This window comes from Dicentrarchus labrax, unplaced genomic scaffold (genome assembly GCF_905237075.1).
Source record: "Dicentrarchus labrax unplaced genomic scaffold, dlabrax2021, whole genome shotgun sequence".
In the NCBI taxonomy this organism is placed as follows: Eukaryota; Metazoa; Chordata; class Actinopteri; family Moronidae; genus Dicentrarchus; species Dicentrarchus labrax.
The window spans coordinates 22,270,894-22,284,355 of NW_026136718.1; the positions used below are offsets into that span (position 1 = coordinate 22,270,894).

At 41.4% G+C, this 13,462-nt stretch overlaps 1 protein-coding gene across 1 annotated transcript in view; it reads left to right on the forward strand.

The window, feature by feature from the left end:
• dab1a (DAB adaptor protein 1a) overlaps positions 1-13,462 on the forward strand; it is a 185,488-nt gene that overhangs the window by 37,741 nt on the left and 134,285 nt on the right. The gene's annotated exons all lie outside the window — the stretch shown is intronic.

Here is a 13,462-nt window from a genome sequence, read left to right on the forward strand (position 1 = left end):
GTCAGACGCCAGGCAAAGGAAAATCAATGGTATTAATTTGCGGAGGCAGTGGTGTGAGCTGAGGCAATCTGCTGCACACTGGGAGCCACGCTTTGCTCTGATTTACCACACAGACACACACACATGCACGCACACACACACACACACACACACACACACACACACACACACACACACACACACACACACACACAGACCCACCTCCTCTCCAATTCCACCTCCCCAAATCGCACCTTCCCTCCTCTCTTCTCCTCTTTGGTTTGCATTCAGAGACAATATCAGTTTACAGTTTATGAGGCACACTGGAATGTCACGCTTCACTCGCTCCCTGCTCCTCTCTGTCTCTCTCTCTTTATCTCGAACACACACACACACACACACACACACGCACACACACACACACAAACACTCACTCTCTCTCTTTCTCTCTTTCTCTATCCCTCTCCAACTCTCTTGCTCGCTCTCTTTATCGTGGTCCAGGTAATTAAAAGGCAGGCTGCTCCATGGTGGCAGAAGGGAGGAGAGGACTGCAGGGAAGGGCAGGGAAGAGTCACCACCACACACTAGGCTACCTCTGCCAGCGTGCACACACACACACACACACACACACACACACACACACACACACACACACACACCTACACACACACACACACCTACACACACACACACACCTACACTATACCACTATGCACCCTCCGTCTACTATACAACATGAACCACATTGTCACAGATGGAGAAGGTTATGTGGATTTGCAGCAGTGGTGGTGACAGATTAGTCCGCACTAACTGGTCTGCAATTAGCAAAACCCTCATTTTCTTTCAAAATTACAGTTAATAAAATATGGCTCATAACTGTTTTATTTCAGGGTTTTTTTTTATGTCACGATTAATAAACTTGAGTAGATGCACCAGCACACCATACTTAATGAGAGAATGACTCAAACTTGACTGAAAGCACTTCCTGTGACGAGTGACTCACACACTGTATACTATACACTATGTCATATGAATCTAGGGAAACACCAATTGGGAAATTCTGCACTGATACTGATGTTGAAAATAACAATTTGGCCAATAACGATACCAATGTTTTTTGTTATTATTTATTTGCCCTTTTGTGGCAAGGAAACAAAGACATCTACATAGACATCTCTGCCTTGTTGCTGCTTAGTCTATTTCTTTTCTCACCCAATATTTGAGACTAAGAGCTGAATGGTCGCTCACTGTCTGTGCTGCTGCATGGAGCACATCGGTATTTGTGCCAGTGCTGGAAAACAGAAGTGATTACCTCTCCAATATCTGATTTGGAAATAACCAACACAACATTTAGCCAGCACAGTTTGAGGCGACACAACAAATATTGGACACTGATATCGGTGAATGAAAAATCTTATTTGCCAATGTCAGTCAACAAGGTGAATATTGGCCGATATATCAGGGCATCACTACATCAAATGGTTGGGCAAAGGAGGACTGCAGCACACACTTTAGTTTGTAGATTCCCATACATCTCTTATTCTTTTTCTAAAGTACGTCTACTTTTCTAGTCCTGCATTGATTTCTTTTTTGTGTAATGTTGTCATGGCAAAGGCAGCACTGGTAAACTAATTAGTTGGTGGGTCTAGGGGAATTAATTGCCACTAAACCTTGCAGCTGTACCAGCTCTTTACAGTGGCATAGGTTGTCGACGCCATACAAAGGATGCAGGCCTTACCTGAACCCTGATGAGTCTGATTAGTGTCCTGCAATATCGCTTCATTCAAACTGGGAGGTGGGGGCCTCATCAACTGTGCGCTAACAACTCACAGCTTGACATCAGTTTCACTTAATTTAGGTCTAGACATAAGGAGTTTCTTGCTACCCAACAACTCGCCAACTTTCTTGGTGTTTTTCTCCACCCTGCTGTCTGACTCTGACATGCTCATATTACATAAAACCTGAATTCTTGACATTTGCAACCCAGTCAGAAGAACAATGACAAAATTGTGAGCGTGACAAAGTCAAAATTTACTGTTACTGTACTGGTTTACTGTCTAACAAGATATAAGCTGCAGTGAGACCAAATCTTCCATGGCAAATAGTGAGAGGAAATAGTGTGAATAAGGTTGCAAACATAAACTACAGAAGCTAGCGTGGCTAACAACAGCATTCTATAAAGTAAATTAGACAGCCCTTTATCAAACATATCATAACTATTTGTCGCTGTCTTTACAGCCAAGCAGCATCCATCCTTCTCTGCTGTTAGTATTATTTCATGGTGCAGTTATTAAATAAGAACAATAATTTCCTGAATGAGAGGTCAGTTCCACGCCTCTCTTTCATTGGCTGGACATTGCTTGCGAAAGAGAGACAGTCAATTTGTGACCAGAAACCCCTGTTCCACAGTCTCCTCCTAAATGTTACACAGTCAACCTTTAAGCTACTAATAAATATGCTTTTAAAAACCTACATTTGTCATAATGGATGATGCACAAGAATCATCTTAAAGTAGAAATTCACTAACCCTCAACATTTCTCTTGTCTTCAGTGCTTACCCTTATCACGCCCAAGTCAGCTTGATCAAGGCTGGGCCTTGTGTCCATGCGACTTATTTTCTTATGTTGATTATAATAAAATAATTAAAGAGTTCAGCCTGTTTAAAGTTGGCACTGTTTTCTTTTTGCTCTCTCTGCTGTGTGTCAGTAGGTGTAGCATTCTGAGTTAAGCAATGTCTCTCTCTCTCTCTGAGCTCTATTACAGACAACCACCTGCCATGAACTCCAAACTGAGTCAATTATCATGTTTTATGAGTTATTAAAATGAACATGATACACATATTTTTCATTGTGACAACTAAACCTGCATTTGATGAACTCGTAGGGACATTTTTCATATTTTTATGATGTTTGATGATCTCAGTGATGGTTCCGATGAATATGTCTATCACTTAATATAGAAGTACACATTAGGACAGCGCTGTGCCTACGTTACTCACAGCTATTTATTATGGCAATTAGGATGCATTTTCAGCTTAGTGGTGGATGTTTGGTATATTTACAAACTAAATGAGCTGCCAATCTCCATTAAAGCATCAGTTTTTATCCTGGGATTTCATTCACGTACACTGGCTGTGGTAAAACCCCCTTTGTCACAGTTATGAGATTAAACTCACACACATACATACAGTTGCGAGATTCAAATACACACAGAACAGCCACAGTGCTCTCTCTTTCTCTTTCCACATGTCCAGCATCACACCAGACATGACTAATCCACTGTAGAGTGTCTTAATCCAATCAGACCTGTTGTCTGCTGAACCGAGACAGAGAGGGTCACTGCTCTGATATTGTTAGACAAATGCACACAGCATACACGCACATTCTCACTCAAAACATAACCTTGCATCAGTATTTGCTAGGTATAAAACCTAAAGTATAATGCTGTTTTGTGATTTGGATTTTATTTAGTTGGTCTTATTTTGTATTTTGGACATTGCTATCAGTTATGTTTACATCGGCTCACCAAGCTTACTTACTGAGATCTGTGGATTTGATATGTGCTAAAAATAAGTTCAAAGTGGCAAGAAATATGAGCATTAGACAGGTTGTAAACAGGTAAAACAGTTTAATCATATTATCTAAATCACTTTATTTTGAGGTCAAAACCAAGACTAAATTTTAATGGGGGAGAGGGGAGGCAACAATTTGATCCACTGAATCAGAATTTGTGTTGATAACGAATGACTGAATTACTACTCTCTGTTAGATACCCTGCTATATCCTGTTACATGCATTTGATGTTCTAGCAGTTAGTTATATTCGTTATTGCTTTGGGATACTACTGAAATGGGCAACATATGGACAATAACTTTCTGCTGGACAACTTTAGACACTGCTCATGTTATTAGACAAAGAGAGAGATCACTTTTATGGCTGCATCATTGTTGTGGGATAGCCTGAAACATGATGCCATTGGCAATAACTGCATATTATCATTTATTTCACCATGTTATTGCTTTAAAAAAATATTTTTAAACACAAAAAATAAGTTATTGAAGTTTTGGTTTTAAATGGTTGAAGACAGTGGAACACAGTTCACTCGTTTATTTTAGTTTATTTTATAAATGAGCTATGTGTTTTCTATGATTTTAAATCATTTTTACCTTGTGGGTATTAATTTCTTATGTTTTTTATCTGTGTCAGTTGATTAGGATGGGTGCACTAGAATTTCCATAATAAATTGATAAAATAAAAATGGAAACGTGATCTTGAAATTGCAGAGAAAACATTATTTTTAATATTGAGATTAATTTCATTCATATCAGCCAACCCTATCAACCCTTTTCCTGGTTCCTGGCATCCTGCTGCCCATCATGACTGACATGCATGGTTGCACAGTTTTTTTAATTGACTCTGGCTTCTGTTTTAAATAACATAAACAATGCAAAGCTGCCAGGTGGTGGTTCTGTGACACTGAGTTATTGCACCCTCACTTCCATCTTTCACGTGGTGTTACGACACTTTCCTTTTATCTCTCAAGAGTCCTTTTTTATTTATTGTGATTCATGGCTTAACAGTCATCTTTGCTGTACCTTCTCACTTCTGTCACTCTGTCATAAGCCCAGTCTTAGTCTTTTCTTCCAGCCCACAAAAATACACACAGACACAGATCTCACCCTGCTGTCACAAAGACATGTAGTAATACTGAGGGGGAAAAAACATTGACGAGATGGGGTGATTTTAGTTGTGTTGACTCGTCATTGAATATTTGCTGTTGTTTGCGAGGGATTGTTGATGACGGATGTTGTGTTATAGCTTTTCTCCCTGTCATCTCAGCCAAGGGGAAAACGAATCTTTTCTCCGGTCTGCTTTCATCTCGGAGACCTCAGACTCTTGGCTGTTATTGAATAGCTGAGGAGTCATTTTCTAGTCCTTGTGTCGGGAAGAAGAAACTCACACAAGACAAATGGTCCAATTCTACTTTAACAGGCCCATTCATATTGTAATAGAGGGCTGGAACAAACAAAGGAGAGAGCCGGGACATTAGGAATGGCACAGTCAGCCTTACTCACTGTGTTTGACTCTGCGTGAATGTGTGTGGGTGTATGTGTGTGAGTGTGAGGAGTGAGTGAGAGAGGGAAAGACACAGAGAGAGAGAGAGAGAGAGAGAGAGAGAGAGAGAGAGGTTTTTCTCTTTAATTCTCTCTGTTGGAGATGTACTACCTCAGGGATATTCTGCCATCTGATCCATTTTAGTAGTGTGGCAAACAGCCAGGGCATCTTTTCAATTACAGAGAAATGGATAGTGTGTGTGTGTGTGTGTGTGTGTGTGTGTGTGTGTGTGTGTGTGTGTGTGTGTGTTTGTCCATGCGAGTGTGCTTGCATGGGTCTGTGAGTACAGAGGAAAAGACAAAGACACAGCAAGGCCGAGAGAGAGAGAGAGAGAGAGAGAGAGGAGAGACAGGAAGGAAAAAAATGGAAAAAAGAGAGAGATTGTGTGAGGAAGCATAGTGCAGAAGACCAAAGGTGTAAACCAAGAGGGGCCTGTATTCCTCCATTGCTGGCTTGGGACTCGTCAAGAGGGAAGAGACCAAGAGCAAAATGAGAGGAGAAGTGGGATTGAAGAGAGAGGGAGCTGGAAGAAGAGGGCTTTGCCATGGAGGGAGAAAATACCGCTCCCCTCTGTCTTTAAGCCGAGCAATAATTTAAAGCCTCGGCCCTCTGAAGCCTTGGATCCACATTGACTGGTCATCTTAAATCAAATCAGGGCAGTGGGCTGGCTGCTCAGTGTGTGTGTGTGTGTGTGTGTGTGTGTGTGTGTGTGTGTGTGTGTGTGTGTGTGTGTGTGTGTGTGTGTGTGTGTGTGTGTGTGTGTGTGTGTGTGTGTGTGTGTGTGTGTGTGTGTGTAGGTGTGTGTGTAGGTGTAGGTGTGTGTGTGTGTGTGTGTTTGTGTGTTGGTCCATACACACACATGCAGAGAGCCCCTGGTCTACTCTGAATTATTGACGGTGGAGAATAATTGATTGGTTCACCTTCAGGCCTATCAGCCTCCGTCTGAGTGCACCACCTCATATGAGCATGCCTCCTCCTGTTTTACTCTCACTCCCTCACACTCTTGCTTTGCTTTTTTTTATTCCCTTTTCTTTCTTCTCCTACTATTTATTTTTTCTTAAAGGGTTCATCCAACAATAACAACACCAAAACATATTTTCTCACTTGAGCCACACAAGAGAGTTTTGGTTTTATGTGCCTTGATTTTGAAATATTTGCCAATGTACTGCCCCAGTACAATACAGATTAATATTCTTTTTAAATTTGAAGTACTCAATGCATTGACAGATTTTCTTTTTGGAAAAACTCAGCAGCAATGTCTTTGCAACAGACCCCACTGTAACAAATTTCATTGAGATTTGTTTCTATAGGAGAAATTGTACACACAGTAATATGAAAAAAAAAAAAGTTTTATTATTTGGTTGAACTAACCTTCAAGTCAACCCTCAAATTGCAAACCATTTTCTTCTTCATTTTACTTCTTATTGCTTCCTCTGTCTGTCCTCCCAGGTGCTGTGACAGCCCTGGCCATGACACGCTGTGCAGCATGTGATCAGTCATGGCTAGCTATAGTGCACCGGGACGTGCATCCAATCAATAACATGATTCTGCAGGCAGGAGACGGCCATGACATACAACCGCTGCCCTGACATACATGCACGTACACTAATACACACACAAGCAGAGGCGCACACACATGCTGGGCTGACATACAGCCCTGCTGCTTTGACAGGGTGGAGATGAGGTGAGGATGGATGGATAGATAGATAGATGAATGGATGGATAGGTGGATGGAATGAAGGTAATGGAGAGAGGTGAATGGTGCAGATGCTGTTGCTGGATCACTGTCAGTGACGATGGAGTCTGACACTCTTTATCCTGTTTTAGGCCTCACTGAGAGCTGGACTGTTTGTGATAAGTCACCAGGTATGGATTTTACATCCTCCATAACTCTAAAGGCTATATAGGATGGGGCGCCTGGTGGGTCTTACAATTTAAAACCCAACAAAATATAGAGCTCAATTACCAGCTTACTGTACAAATCTTCTAGGCACAGAATGTGTGCTGCGTCTCTTGGGTTGTTTGCGGTCCTTTTTCAAAGCCGCTATGAACCCTCCCTTTCCCTCCTTTGCAGCATAAATGCCAACATGGCAGACTATAATAGCTTATATTGAAAGCAGTGTGGCACAGATGCCATGTAACTATGTACTGTATCAACAACCACATAGCCTGCTCTCTTATTATTGAAAATACAATAATCTTCTTATAGTTGGCATTCAATTCAAGTAATATTTATGCTTATTACGCGGTCCATGTGCTGTTCATACAGTTTCATTTGAAACTGTTGAAACTCCCCAAGCACACAAGTGATAGTGTATCACAGCTCAAACTGCACATTCTGATTCAGCATTATTTCAGCTACAAAGGCAGCGCTGCAAATCCCCTACTGGCAATTCTCAATTCTCTTTTCTTATGTTTGTGTAAACAGTCTGCACCTGCTGCTAGTTGTATCCATATCAGTGTTGTGCTGGTGGGACGCATGCAGTACTCGGGTGTGTTATGTAAATGTGTGAACCTGGATTAGACCAATGGGAGAGTTAGGATAGTGTAATCCTCTCTCCTGTACACTTCATTATCATATTCACACCACAGCAGTAGAGGCCTTGTCCTGTCTAATAATCCTTCTGACTCAAGCCATCACAAAGAGAGAGAGAGACAGCCAGAGAGAGGGAGACAGAGAGAGGCATCCTGGTAGCATCTCCTCACCCACTGCTTTCTCCTCTGAATGTGCTGACTCCATCAAAAAACCTTGCAGCTAAAAGAGAAGTCAATTAACCTGCATGCGTCTTTACTCGCTCCCTTGTGTGTAGGTATGGTGTGTTTGTGAGTCTGCGTGCATCAGAGCTGATGTGTGTGCGTTTGTCTATTTGAATGACAGGCAGGGGCGCGCTAATCCTGTCGCCTTAGCTTGTCACCGCAGTCAGCTCACACAAACGGAGGACAAAAAAGTGTTGACACAGACAGTGACAAACACACAAAGCCACACGTAAGTAAGTCCATCCCATCTTAGCCAGGATAATTAATCATTAAAATGTGTTTTTACAGAGAATGTTTGTTTTATGAACTTCAGCGTCACACTGTTGAATCCCGCTGCTAACATTCTTTGCTTTTACTGTCACATACTGCCAGAAGAACACGACTTCTCTGTGGGATAGGATTATTAGATGGTCCTCAGTCTCAGCTTGGTGTCTCTATGTCTTAACTGTGACAATATGGAGAGGGAGAGAGGGAGAAAAAGAATGGGTAATAGAGACCGACAGAGACGGAGAGAGAGACTACAGTACATGCCACCAGAGGTAATTAGCAGAGCAGCTGTTTGAGAGGGGGAAGCTATAGCCGTGACACTGCAGGAAGGAGCTGGGGGAATAATTAGCCGGCAGCACCCGTCAAGCTTTCTCAAAGAGGAGATGTGTTATTCTACTTCTGTTCTCCACTGAGGAACGTCAGACCTCCATGCACGGTCCAACACCTACTGACTTACAGCCTGCAAATCCTTCTAGTTAGATTGAATAGACTGTCACATGTGGATATGTGTATGTGTGTGTGTGTGTGTGTGTGTGTGTGTGTGTGTGTCATGTATCTGCTCCATGGGCCATATTTAGAGCATGTTAATTGGGTATTGATTGTAGTGCAGTCAGTAATGATGTATGATCATTTCAGGTGAGTCTACTGTCTGTGGAATGCATGTTATGTATGCATAAACGTGTCTGTGTGTGTGAGTGTGTGTGTTCCTGCTTTTGTCAATAACCACGCACCATATTCAATCAAACCTCCTCAGCAGAAAACATTATTTTTTTCTCCCCATACCTCGGTCAATGCACTGCAGCCTAACCAGGCTACACAACCAAAAACATTTTATTACAACAAACCCATATGACGTTGGCAAATGACATTTTCCTCTGCCTTTGTACAAGAATAGATTTAAAACAGCAGGATGGTCTAAAATGTATTTCCTTTTTCCTTTTTTGCCCTGTGACTGTGGATTTCAGCTTTCATTGAACCAGTGGCCTATACTGAGCAAAACAGTGGTGATGTGAGAGTAGTAATAGGAAGAGTGTTCATTTATTAGATAGTTAAAATACATAGATGTAATTAATTAGGCCCACTTTATAGACATTAAGGATTTGAATTTAAATTCTCAGATGCTTATTAGCGCTTGCAAAATGCTTTAGAATCATTATATCACTAAAGATGTTCTCAGTTTTATAAAAAAGATTATTTTATATTGGCTCAATGTAAGTATAAGTTGTTATATTATAGAATTTTGTATTTGCTGGTTCTGTCGTTGTCACTATCATTGTCCAATTTAGGACAGTGACATACTGAGTTGCTTGCACAGTAGGACTATATTTTCCTCCATCTGGGAAATTGAATGATTTAAATTGAATTTAAACACGTATATTTAACAGATATCATGACATTTTTACAGTCTACAGTTTGTATATAGTGGTCCTCAGTGTATTGTACCACTGGATTGATGTTCCTCCACAGTCACTCTGCAGTGCAGGGAGTCATCCATGAAGACCTAACTGTACAGAAGCAAATAAAGTTATAGAAGCAATTGTCATCTATCTCCATATATCCACTGCTGTAGCAGTAACCTGGTTATAGTGCACCTAACCACAGCCATGTCATATCCCCAGTGTCACATCTTCCTCTGAAACACTTTGAATCTCTCTTTTTCCTGCTGGAGTTATCATATTAAGACAGACCCTTTTCATAGTGTAATGTAGAAAAGATTATTATAAATTGCAAACTGCAGTCAGTCAACAGTTAATAATAAATGTCACAAGCAACACGTATTTCTGTTTAATTTAGTTAATTTTCATTTGTCATGTCAAATATGAGAAATGAAGATGCTGGTATTAGAAAGTAAGACTTTGTAGGGTATTACTGAAGTTATTTCTTAAAGAAACCTTTACATACAAAACAAAAAACTTTGTGGGGTTTTTTAGGTTGGTGTACTGAATATTAAAGCATTTTCCACAGACTCACACTTCTGTAGTCAGTCTGCTCTGTCAACTTCATTTCCACACAGACTTCTGAAAGGAAGATAATAATAATCAGAAATAAAAAATGGTGGAGTTGGGTGGAATCAATTTTGTATACTGTATGGAAAACAGTGTAGTATACCCATCATGCTGTTTGCCAATGTTGGCAGTATATTCTAAACAAAATGAAAATTGCCATCTTTCAAAGGCTGTTGAATTGACAGTACATTCTGTATCTGCCCTGTTCATTTTTTGCTGTCTCAGTGGAGGAGGAGAAACATGTCCCAAAGGGCACACACAAGAACCCAGATCACCAATCTCATGAAATGATCAAGTAATCGCAGACGTATACAAAGGCTGAGTCAGTGCCGCAGTTTACTAAAGTGCCCACTGTGGCATCTGCTTCCTTTTTTGTTACAAACCTCACATTTTGCCTGAGCACCAAATTCAGTTTTACTTGGCGTATACTGTCACTATGATGATCCAAGCTTTGTCACACCCAATCCATCCTCCTCATCCCTCTCCTCCGTCCCATTCCCCCATCTGTATTGTGGATAAGTGCCTCTCCATTTCGGCATCCAGTGTAGTCATGAATAGACTCCATGGTGTGTTGGCTCTGCGAGAAAGCCTGTCAAGTTTGTGTCCACTGTGAGTCCCTTTTTTACTGTGCTGAAGCATTTAACAGCTGCTCCCTTTCTCCCCCCACACTCCCTCGGAATGGGTAAGGGTGTGTTTGTGTATATTTCCGCGCCCTAAGCACTCTCTACCTAGAGATTACCCTTCATTTTGCAGTGAGCCACTAGAGCTGCTGACACAGCTACTTCCTACAGAGAAACTTTGCATATGTATTGACTCTGTGTGTGTCTCTCCTATTCCCTCCACAGTACAGGGCAAGCTACTGTACAATGTAGATCAGCTTCCCTTTGATACTGTCACACCTCTTCATTTCCTTCATTACTCTTCACATTCACAAGAGAGATTCGGATTTACTTTGCATCTTACTTTGTACCTTTAGATCTGTTAAGGTTGTTCACAAGTCCTTCAAAGCCCCGGTATCCCATCGGTGTGTAGGACAGTGGACGTAAGTGTGTGAATGTGTGTGTATGGATGATGCTATGGGACTGTTTTTATTCCCAGCGCTGTGAGACAGCAGTCAAACGGGTCATAAATATACAGGAGCATCTGTTTGAGGTTCACACACACACACACACACACACACACACACACACACATATGAACTGTCCCAGCAACCGGAAGGGTGTTGGCTTTTTTCTCCCATGACAATGCTGACACCTCCCAGTGGGAGCCTGGATTGTTATGGCAACTGGGACAGTTGGATTTGCATATTCATGAATACTAATGAATGTGCTGGAATGGAAATTGAATGTTAAAACTGTTTTTTTTCTCAGGCCATATGGTGGACAGTGCTCAGGGAGGGACTTGAGTTCACTTTGAATTTGTTTATGCATGTTGTTATAGGAAGGATGAAGGGAAGGGCTGAGCAGGAGGACATTTATGCTGAGTGTTTGAGTTTGTGTTTGAGTCAGCCAAGGATAGTTAGGGACAGAAACAAAGAGAGTCTGATGATGGGGTCACAGCATAGCGCTTCCGAAAAAGTTTTTCATTGTTGTGGTCTCCCTGCTTGTTGCTGCTGTCAGAAACACTGAAAACAAGAGTTGAAAAGGTTCTGTAGTTTTAGCACTGCTTCTGAGAGCCTCTGCCTCTAAGCTGATCGCATGGATACTCAGTCCATTCAAACCGCTCTAACCCAGTTGAGTGTAAGGAGCAGAATGACCCCTGGGGGCCCCTAGTTTGTTTTGGATGATGGATGGTTGTGTCTCGCTCTTGTTCTCAGCTCAAACCAGTTGTATTGTAACTTCTGATATTGTTATTTCTGTTGTGTTTGAAAAAGCAGAGGGAGCATCTTATAATACAGCTGCTGAATTATGAAAACTATCTGCAGGATGAGTCAGACTAAGTAGATGCTGCTTTTGCTATCTGGCATCTCTCTTCTGTGCCTTAGGAAAACATTAAGAAGGTCAAACAGTACAATAAGTAGCAAAATTCTAACTAACTAGCCTAATTTTCTGAAACTGTATCACTGATTGAGTGGTTAGAAAATATAAAAGCAATGTGATGCACTGAGTTGATTCCCTCTACCCTTTTGAATCTATCTTAGGGAGCCTCTTATTTTTATCCCCTCCTGTGTTTTATGTCACTGAACTGTAGACAATACGTCTGTCTCCATCCCTCTGACTCTCTCTTCTTGTCACACTGTAACCCCTTCCCTCCCTCCATTCCTCCCAACAATCACTGGTGCACATGCCCACCTGACAAGATGAGCTCATCAGTGGCCCGGGGCCAACTGCTGCTTTTAGAAATACCGTTTACTTTAGATCACACGCACACAGAATAATTGCAAAATGTTGTCACCTACACTAAAATTATAATTGCCACCTTTCCAAACTTAACAGAATAGATGAAAGTACTCCTGCAAGCTTTAAATTCCTTAGTGCAAGAAAGTGTACAGTGCAGAGAGTGAAGAGAGAGGATTCCCTAGAGACTGTTGCTCCTCAAACAGGAGACATTTACAAGTGTTCCATCTCATCAGGCCCCCTCTCTCCCCTCTCTCCCAGCTCTGCACCATCACAGAGGGAGGAATACAGGTTAAGTTGTGTGAAATCACTGTGACAGCACATGCAAATTCACCAGAGCCCACCCACAATGGAACCTGTCAATCTGAAAGACTGCCTCCCTCCTTCTGTATAGCCATGCCTATGTTCCTAATCAAAATGAACTTTTTTCTTGGTGTCATCGGGATACTAAAGCACCTCTACTTGAGGCTGTTTGGCGCCATATCTCATCTAGCCAATCGTAGCCCCTGGGCCTTTTTTTCTTGTTCATTTTGTTAGTTGTGCCTCCGCATGTGTATGTATGAGTTGTAATTTGAATGTTTATGCAAACCCTCTTTTCTGAACAACAACATACACATCCCTAAGAGCAGCTTCAACCCAGTTCACTTCTCACAAACAAATGATATGCTTCTTGTGTGAATGTTCTTGTGTTCATACTTACAGTATCCGCGAGATTACTTGGAATATTAAGGCCTTTCCTGAGAGTCTTCTCTAACTGCTTATGTTTTACCTCTTCTAATCTGTACTCAGCATAATTGTCTAATCAGATGGATTTACAGATGCACACTGGGCTTTCTTCCTTCCATCATTCTCTACATACCGTAATCTCCTTGTGTTTCACCACATCTCCAATTTATAGACGAAATCTCCTAGTGGATTTTGTACATTTGCCTCATGTATTCCCTTATTTATGTCTAAATGTCTATGATTGATACAAAACCAGTGTCTGTTTTGTCCAACACAT